Raw genomic sequence first — 8668 nt, 5'->3', positions numbered from 1 at the left:
CCCTCCTATACCTGGCCATGGGTGAGTAAGGGATAAAAGGACCAAAGCACTAAGGAAATTCCCCAAAGCAAGTGTTACTCAAGTGAAGTGTGTAGATATCATTTTGAGCATTCAAAGCACCTCAAATACCGAGTGCAATCCTACTTTGAGAAGTAGGTAAGGGTGAGGGGAACAGAACATTTGAAATGCTGACAGCTAGGGAATTTGTATGTGAAGTTAAGAGGGTTCAAGACTTCATGGGTAGGATTGTGCTACTTTTGTGAAAGATTTTCTGGGGAATTGTCCATAAATTTCCAGGAAATGAAGAAAATTCATATTCCAACTGCATAAAATTACTGAAAAACTGGACATGCATGGGGGAATCCAGATATGAGTTTTTGGCATGCAACCTGGGAATCTGAACTGCTGCTGTCACTGCAGATGTTGGTACCTGTGGAAAATCATGAAATCGTAGAATCGTGAAGGTTGGAAAAGACCTCTAAGATCATCAGGTCCAACCGTCAACCCAACACCACCATGCCTACACTAAACCATGTCCTGAAGTGCCATATCTACACGCTTTTTAAACACCTTCAGGGATGGTGAGTCCACCACTTCCCTGGGCAGCTTGTTCCAATGTCTGACCACTCTTTCAGTAAAGAAATTTCTCCTGGTATCCAATCTAAAACTTCCCTAATGCAACTTGAGGCCATTTTTTCTTGTCCTATTGCTAGTTACCTGGGAGAAGAGTGCAACACCTGCCTCGCTACAACCTCCTTTCGGGTAATTGTAGAGAGCGATAAGGTCCACCCTCAGCCTCCAGAATAAACAGCCCCAGCTCCCTCAGCTGCCCCTCATAAGACTTGTTCTCTAGACCCTTCACCAGCCTCCTTGTCCTTCTCTGGACATGTTCCAGCACCTCGATGTCCTTCTTGTAGTGAGGGGCCCAAAACTGAACACAGTACTCCAGGTGCAGCCTCACCAGTGCCCAGTACAGGGGCACAATTACCTCCCTACTCCTGCTGGCCACACTATTCCTGATACAAGCCAGGATGCCCTTGGCCTTCTTGTCCACCTGGGCACACTGCTGGCTCATGTTCAGCCGGCTGTCAACCAACACCCCAAGGTCCTTTTCTGCCAGGCATCTTTCCAGCCACTCCTCCCCAAGCCTGTTGCATGGAGTTGTTGTGACCCAGTGCAGGACCCGGCATTTGGCCTTGTTGAACCTCAGACAGTTGGCCTTGGCCCATCGATCCAGCCTGTCCAGATCCCTCTGCAGAGCCTTCCTACCTTCAAGCAGATCAACACTCCCCCCCAGGTGTCATGTTCTGAGGTCAAGAAGGGTTTTCAGGAGTTAATGGCGTGTGGGTAGCTGGCATAGGACACTACTGGGAGTGGACAAGACTTTTACCTTCAGTGCAAATCCAGTGATGTATCCACTAAAGCGATATTTGGGATTCCCCAAGTAGCCCAAGAACCTGCTGATTAGGAACAGGGAGGACAAAAATGTGTTTTTGGACACCTGCTTTCTGGTAGCAGTAGGAGAAAAGGAGACCAAACCCCCGGGTGAGGGAACCGGTTAATGTATGGGTTTGAGCTCTGGCCTGGTGATAGCACAGTCATTGCTCCTTGACACATGGCCTGAGTGAGTCTTCAGTGACCTGTCCTGGCTGTCACTGACACGAGACTGTGGAAGGGTGGGCAGTTTGTATATCAGAGTTTTCCATTAGCAGCCTCCCTCTGCTCACCCCACTGCCCTGCCTCCCCGATGGGGAGCCCTGGGGGTGGGCTTCCTGAACTTCCGAAGAGAGAGGTGAAAGCCAGGGTGACCTCAAATGCACAGAGAATTAAGTTCTTGATGAATGAAACCTTCTAACAAGGAATGCCTCTGTGGTTGCGAACCCTGAAGCGATGCACCCAGGCAGGTCCTGGCAGCAGGGCAAGCCCAGTTTCACAGCAAACAGTGTATAGCTGCATTTTTCTCCCTTTGAGGTAATAAGCAGTCCTTGTGGTAGCACTTTTCTCCTGTTAAAATTGTATCTACCTTTTGCCAGCTTTGGTAGAGGACATGCAATGCCTAAATTTTTCTAGTCTTGCCTAACACTGAAGGTTTGTTCCTGGCAAACCTTAGTTTGAAACTTTCCTTTCTAATATTGCTTCTAATTCTTCACCATTATTAGCAAGGTGAGTCTTCACAGATAGTTGTTACATCTCCTCTCCAGACATCAGTTGTACAGACCATAGTGTTTTATCTCTTCTAAGCTCTTCCATCAAGCAAGATGCTTTGGGGTTCTTCCAGCCCTGAGGACCTTGGGATCCTAACCCCAAACCTAACCTCACCCTAACAGCCGTGGGACAGAAGAATGGTGCTGCTCAAAGGTGCATTAAGGGTCTTTCTTTACTTGTTCGTTTATAGAGTGTATTTCTCTTTCCTAATTATCTCAAGTTTTCTCTTCTTGTTGCATGCACAGCCTGAGTGTTTGCACGCTAAAGCCTGCTAGAGGCCTCATTGAACGCAAAACTTTTTTTTTCCCCCCACTAAATTCTCATCTTGGGTTTCACCTAAAATAAATTTCATTTTTTAAGACAAACTGCAAGATATTTGGGCTCAGTGGGGTGCTAACATTTTCTTCTAGGAAGAGTTATATGTGTTATTGGTGTGTACAGGCTTGCTAGCAATGCGTGTTGCAATTTCCTACTGTTTGCTTCTCTAAGACTGATCTCATTTGCTTGTAGCTTTTCCAGTCTGTAACCATTTGTGCTGAAGTTTTCCATTTGTGGCTGCAGTGCCTGACTCAATGCAGAAGTATTGCTGGAAAGTTTTCTGGAATGATGGTAAGGCTATGGCTTGAGGGAGATGGACAGAACAACTTACATACTAAAAATGGCAGCTTACTACAGTAGTGATCCCCACTCAGATGGTGGAGGTCTGTGCCATGAATGTGCAAATTTCAATTCTACCGATGCAATAGTGTGCATTGCTTGAGGGGTTTAGCTCCTTTTTAAAATTACTGAGAAAATTAGACACTCTAAGACATAAATTCAAAACTCAAGAACTAGTGTAGCATGAGTAACCAATTATTCATTTGATTTAGTATTTTTGTGTTATTAATTTAGTACGGAGGACAAGACAGACTCTGCAAAGTGATGCAAGAAAATGTTTTTGAGAAGACCAAGGGTGGCAAGACTGGGACATAAAGACCCACTCCAAAAAGTCGTGATACATTGGAGTTTTATCTGAGTGCAAAAAAAGAAGTGACCACAGCATAGCAAGTAACTGAGAAAGGGAGATTTTTCACCAAGGTACTCACCTCTTTTTGCTGAAATAAGAAACCAAGCAAGGACCCAAGAGAGTAGCTGAAAGGCCAGGTGGTTTGCTCAGGCAGGGTGACACAGTGACAGCTGCCCAGATCTGCTCTTTTGCTGTAGCCCACACAAATCTGAAAGAGTGAAGAGAGTCACTGAGAAAGGGCTTCGACCTGGAGCTGATGCCATAAAAAGAAAAAAGAAGGTGTCTGCTTTCTTCACTGTCTGCTGTTCCCAAGATCCTTCCCCCTGCGTGTATGTGGCCCCTCCTGCGGGGTGGCAGAGACCACCCCACAGAACTCTCCCTGGCATCCCTGTTGTCCCTGCGCTGAACATGAAGGTGAAGGTCCCTCCCATGTCTAGCGTGAGCATGTTGTGAAGGATGAACACTGGGGGAAGAAATGGAAACAGCAGTGTCAAGGCTCCAAGGACACGCCAAGAGCAGCATGATTGGCAAGTGCGTATAGGCAGACTCTTTTAGGTTAGAGCAGTGAGATAAATAACCAGAGCCTGGCACTGGGGCTGTCTGAAAAACCTGTGTGTGGCAGCAAACGGGCTGCTGTAGGAGACACACCACGGCCAAGACCCCAGTCAGATCACCAGTTCTCTGTTAATGCTCCACTGACAGAGAGAGCGGCAGGCTTTGGTGGAGACTAAACAAACTTCTACTTGCTGGAGCATTTAACCCTTTTTTAATACATGCATATAATTTTACAAGCATGTATAAAGACGAGGGGTCACTAGGATGCACCTAGCCTCTCTGTGAGAAGTTCTCAGGGCAGGTGATCTTCATTCATATCCACACAGAAATGTTAAGTCTATTCAGAGACCATCAGTTCCCATCAGCGTGGGGCGTACCTCTGCTCTACAGTGTCTCCAGGGAGGAAGGGATTAGGAAGCTTGTGCCCATCGGATTCAGCCAGAAGGAGACTGATACAAACCCCTACTTGTCCAGTGCAATTTCTAGTGGGAAGGGATGTGGGTAAGTGGTGTCTGCTAAAAAAAAATCTGAAGTTTACAGAAACGGTAAAGGACTTGGAGGAATATGTGGAGTGGAGGAAGAACAGCTGTCCTGACGAGGTTGCCGAAGTCTTCCTTTCCAATGATTTTCAGTTTATTGTAACTTTGCCACATCATAAAGGCTTGTGGTGAAACTTCTTGTGCTGTGTACTTGTCTGTAAAACTTCAGGTTCAAGCAGTTCTGAGAAGAGGCTAGGGAAAAACATAGCAGTTCGCACAACAACTAAAAAGTCAACATTTCAGCAACATGTAGTGCGAAATCTGACAAAACATCCATCATATGCATTCCCTCTCCACATCTTCTTATCATTCCTAATTAGTGTGAACATTAAACGTAACCAAAAAATGCATTTTGCGCCCATGCAGATGAGCCTTGGCAGCAATTGCATTAAGTGGACTGGCTGTTCCATCTCTGCTGGGTGTACTTCAGCCTGAGCAGGGAAGGACTATTGCTGCAACAGCAGCTGTGGCCTGATACCCACCTTCACTCGTCTTGGTGCTTGACAGAAAGCAGAGACACAGCCCCCCACACCCTTTTCTTGAATTGCTAACTGTACTGTACACAGACAGCACAGAGTAAGAAGTTCTCAAACCAAATAAAGAGGGGCCAGAAACCGGATAAGGGAAATGTGGAAAAAATAGCTATAAATGGTCTGAAACTGGAGGAGGGAGCTGGGATGAGGAAAAGCCATTGTCTTTTCTAGGATGCAGGATTCCTTCACATCCAACATCTCTTCCACAGCAATTCTTCTCCCCTCGCAACAGTTGGCTGCAAGTGAGCACCCCAGATTAGGAGACATGGGAGCTACAGCAAGCCGTTGAAAGACGGTACTGGTAAGCTTCCTCTTACCAGTAAGCACTTTGGTTCCACTGTCCCTGCCAGAATCCCCTTCTCCAGGTGGGTTTGCATGAAGGCACTTGGATGGGGGAGGAGGTGGGAGAGGGTCCTGTGGTTGTCAGAGCTCTGTGGGCAGGTGGGTGCTACCATTTCCTGGGCTGGCAGAGGCTCCCCTGCCTTCCACCTGTGGCTGTGCTGGCCTCCCCTTGCTTCTGTCCCTGTTGATGGTCAGTACCTAGGCGCAAGGTGAGAGACATCCACCTTCTCTGTTTGCTTCTCCTCTACTCTTTCTCTGTCCTCAGGACTTTCCTGCTCCCTGCAGCTCTCAGCATCACCCATGGCAGCAGAAAATAGTGGGATGTGGCACATATGCCCTCATTTAGTGTTGCAATTTTAACAATGCTGCAGTAATTTTTCCCCTTTTCCTTTCCTTTCCAAGTCTTTGGGCAAGGGACAAAGTAGAAAATATTGCAAGGGGGACAGGATCTTGGCACTAGGATCATGTGCAAGGAGCCAAAGTCTGGATATGGTTGGTCTAGGATGACTGAGCAGCAAGGCAGGGCCTAGGGATTGGAGCCTGAGCCCTGGCAGAGTGTGAATGCTGCGTAGGGCATTTCTGTCATGCTTCCTTTGGTGGTTCAAGGTAGATCAGTCATTCATAGGTGGCTTTCTAATCACTGGTTGTTTTCTGAATTGTTTGCACTGAGACACTAGGGTCTCAGCTGCAAAACGGAGTTTTCTACAAGAATTTGTACCTCTGTCTTGAATCTATTATATCCTCTGTAATACCTGAAACCCTGAAATCTAGTCAAGGAAATCTGGCTTTTGGAGCGAATGGTTCTTTTGTCTTTAGTCTGTGCACCTTGGTGCCTGGACTGTTGCATGCAGAAATGTCACTCTCTCATTTCACAACAGAAACTAATGGTGGTGGAGCGCTTGGATACCTGAGTGAAGAACTCTATGGAAACTCCCAAAGCAAATAACTGGACGTTTCCAGATCAGGGTTTTAAGAGAGTGTAAATAATCAATAGATCAAGTCCCAAACAGCTACCATTGTTTGCAGGTGGTGACCAATTCTTGCTCATGAGTTTTATGGCAGAGGTGAGGCAATAGATGGAGGTTCGGATCAGTGCCTTTGCAGGAGTTGAAGCCAAGCAGATAGAAGATTCAAAACTACAGAAGAAATACCTATCCATAACTCATAAGGAACAGCCTTTGTGTTTTGTCACTGTTTAGAGCAGGGCGGCAATAAACAGAGCGGCAGATTCTGCCTGTTAACTCCTGCACCCCTCGCCACGGGAAAGGAAAAAGGAGGAAAAGGGAGACAGACTTACAAATTAAATATTAAAATAGTTTTACTAAACCCACTTACAATAAGAGAAATAAAACAAAATATACAAAACGGATACTGAGTTTCCCAGAGTTGGGTGCCGGGTCCCCTGCGTCCTGCCAGCAGCTGCCAGGCAGCACCAGGGACTCCCGAACTGGCCTCGGCAGTAGATGGGAACTGGACTTGGGAATGCACGGATCGGAATCTGGGTCAGGATCGCAGGTAGAACAACAAGCAGGGTCCTCTTCAGAAGCTGACCATGGATGAAGAAGAGCGAGACCCTCGTGATCCCACAGCTTTAAACTGAGTATGACGTGCACGGCATGGAATACTGCCTCGGTCAGTATTGGGTCACCTGTCCTGTCTGCCCCTCCCCGCAAGTACAACCCCTTCTGACTCCTCACTTGCAGGACCGAAGACATCTGTTGGTGACCTTGCCTGCTATATTAATAAACAGGGGCCTTTTTCTGCCTTCTGTTCCTACCGTTAGCTCAGTATAATTATAATCATTAGGTGTTATCAGCTTTGGAGCAGACACTGTTGGTACAATGTGTGGCCAGCTTCAGAAAAATGCAGTTACTTGGAAGAACTTAGCTGTAAGGAAGATTCGCTAAGAGAGAATCGGTTCTGTTTTAACCAAAACCAGGACATGTTTTTGCTCTGAACTACACCCAAGTATAGAATATCTTCGCTTAATCTGTGCCTAACCAGCATTTCCCCTATAGCCATCTGTTCCTGAGAGAGACTCCAGAGTAATTCATCAGCAAAGTTGTGATCTTGCACAACTCTTCTTGTTAGTCAAGAGCCTTCCACATGGTGTGAGGTCCAGACCATTGTGGTTCACACCATTTTGTGACAAAGGAGAACTGAAGCAGTGTAGGATCAGGGCTGCCTACCAGGTCAGTGGTCCACTGGTCAACGATGAGGGATTTGGGACCTTGGTTTGAAAGCTGCTAATTGAAAGCCTGAGCTTTTAAGGTGCTGCAAGCTCAAGTACAGCAAAACCCTTTAGCACTTGCTGAACTTTAACAATATAAATGAAGTCCAGAAGATCAATGCAGTGCTTAAAGGCTTTTCTGGATCAATATACTTTGCAGTATCATTTCCAGAGGATGGCTAACTGTAGACAACAGGGTCTCTTGCAGTAAATTCAGCACGATTGCCTGAAAAGACCTCTTGAGAGAGAGAAGACTTTTCCTTGAGTTTTCCCATCAGTGCAAATGTTCAGACTGGAGTGGCTGGCAGTAATTCCACATGGTAATTCCCAATGACCATCAAGTATTTCTGCCCTGCTCCAGCGTGGAAGAGGACTGTAATTCCACATGTGGGTTTCCTGTAAGAACATGGTCTCTCTCCCATGAGTCTTCCCTCAAGACTCATTGTCAAAACATGTCATAGAGTAGAGATCATTGCATTGCCTGGCTCTGAGCATAAGCCACGGTACAATCTGCTCTGTTTATGAGCATGAACTTCACAGCGGTGGCTAAAATATTTTCAACCAACACCTGAATCACCTCAGGAGATGAAAAATTTTGATATGAGAGAAATGTCTTTACATATATTGGAACACTTCTAGACATTTTGATGTCAAGGGCATGTCCTCTCCTTTCTCTTCATCCTCTCCTTCACCTGTATTCAGGATCTGGTAATTAAGTTCCTTTTGAAAATTAAGGTATTCTTTGAATGATCTGCTATTTATCAAGATAATCTACAAATATTCCATTTTCTTTTCAAAGCTTTGTACATGGTTTTTTTTTTTTTCCTTTCCTCCTCCTTCCCTCCCGCCCTCCCCCAACACTGAGCAGACCTCATTCTGCTCTTTTTGGCTTGGCATCACTGAGCTAGCATGCATAGCCACACTGCTACTGCTGATATGGCCAAAACCCAGTCACAGCACGTGCTGCTTTTTTCCACAGGGCAGTCAAAGGTGGAGGAAAGGAACTGGGGAGGATGGTCAAGATCCACCAGTAGAAGCCTGGGGAAGATGATGTCAGTGACAAGAGCAGTTGTGAGGTCCCAGCTCTCTGCAGGGGACACTCTGGGACTGAAGTACCCTTGCTGGCATTGCTGTTAGCACCAGGCTGCTTTCCATGGCCAAGTGGTGAGGATGCTCATTAGTCTGCATTCTGGTGCAGAATGTGCCGTATCTGGTGGCAGCCTGTCCCCACCAAGGGAACCACTTGGTTTACTGGAGA

This window comes from Opisthocomus hoazin, chromosome 1, assembly GCF_030867145.1.
Source record: "Opisthocomus hoazin isolate bOpiHoa1 chromosome 1, bOpiHoa1.hap1, whole genome shotgun sequence".
Classification (NCBI taxonomy): Eukaryota; Metazoa; Chordata; class Aves; order Opisthocomiformes; family Opisthocomidae; genus Opisthocomus; species Opisthocomus hoazin.
This window is presented reverse-complemented; position numbering follows the sequence as displayed.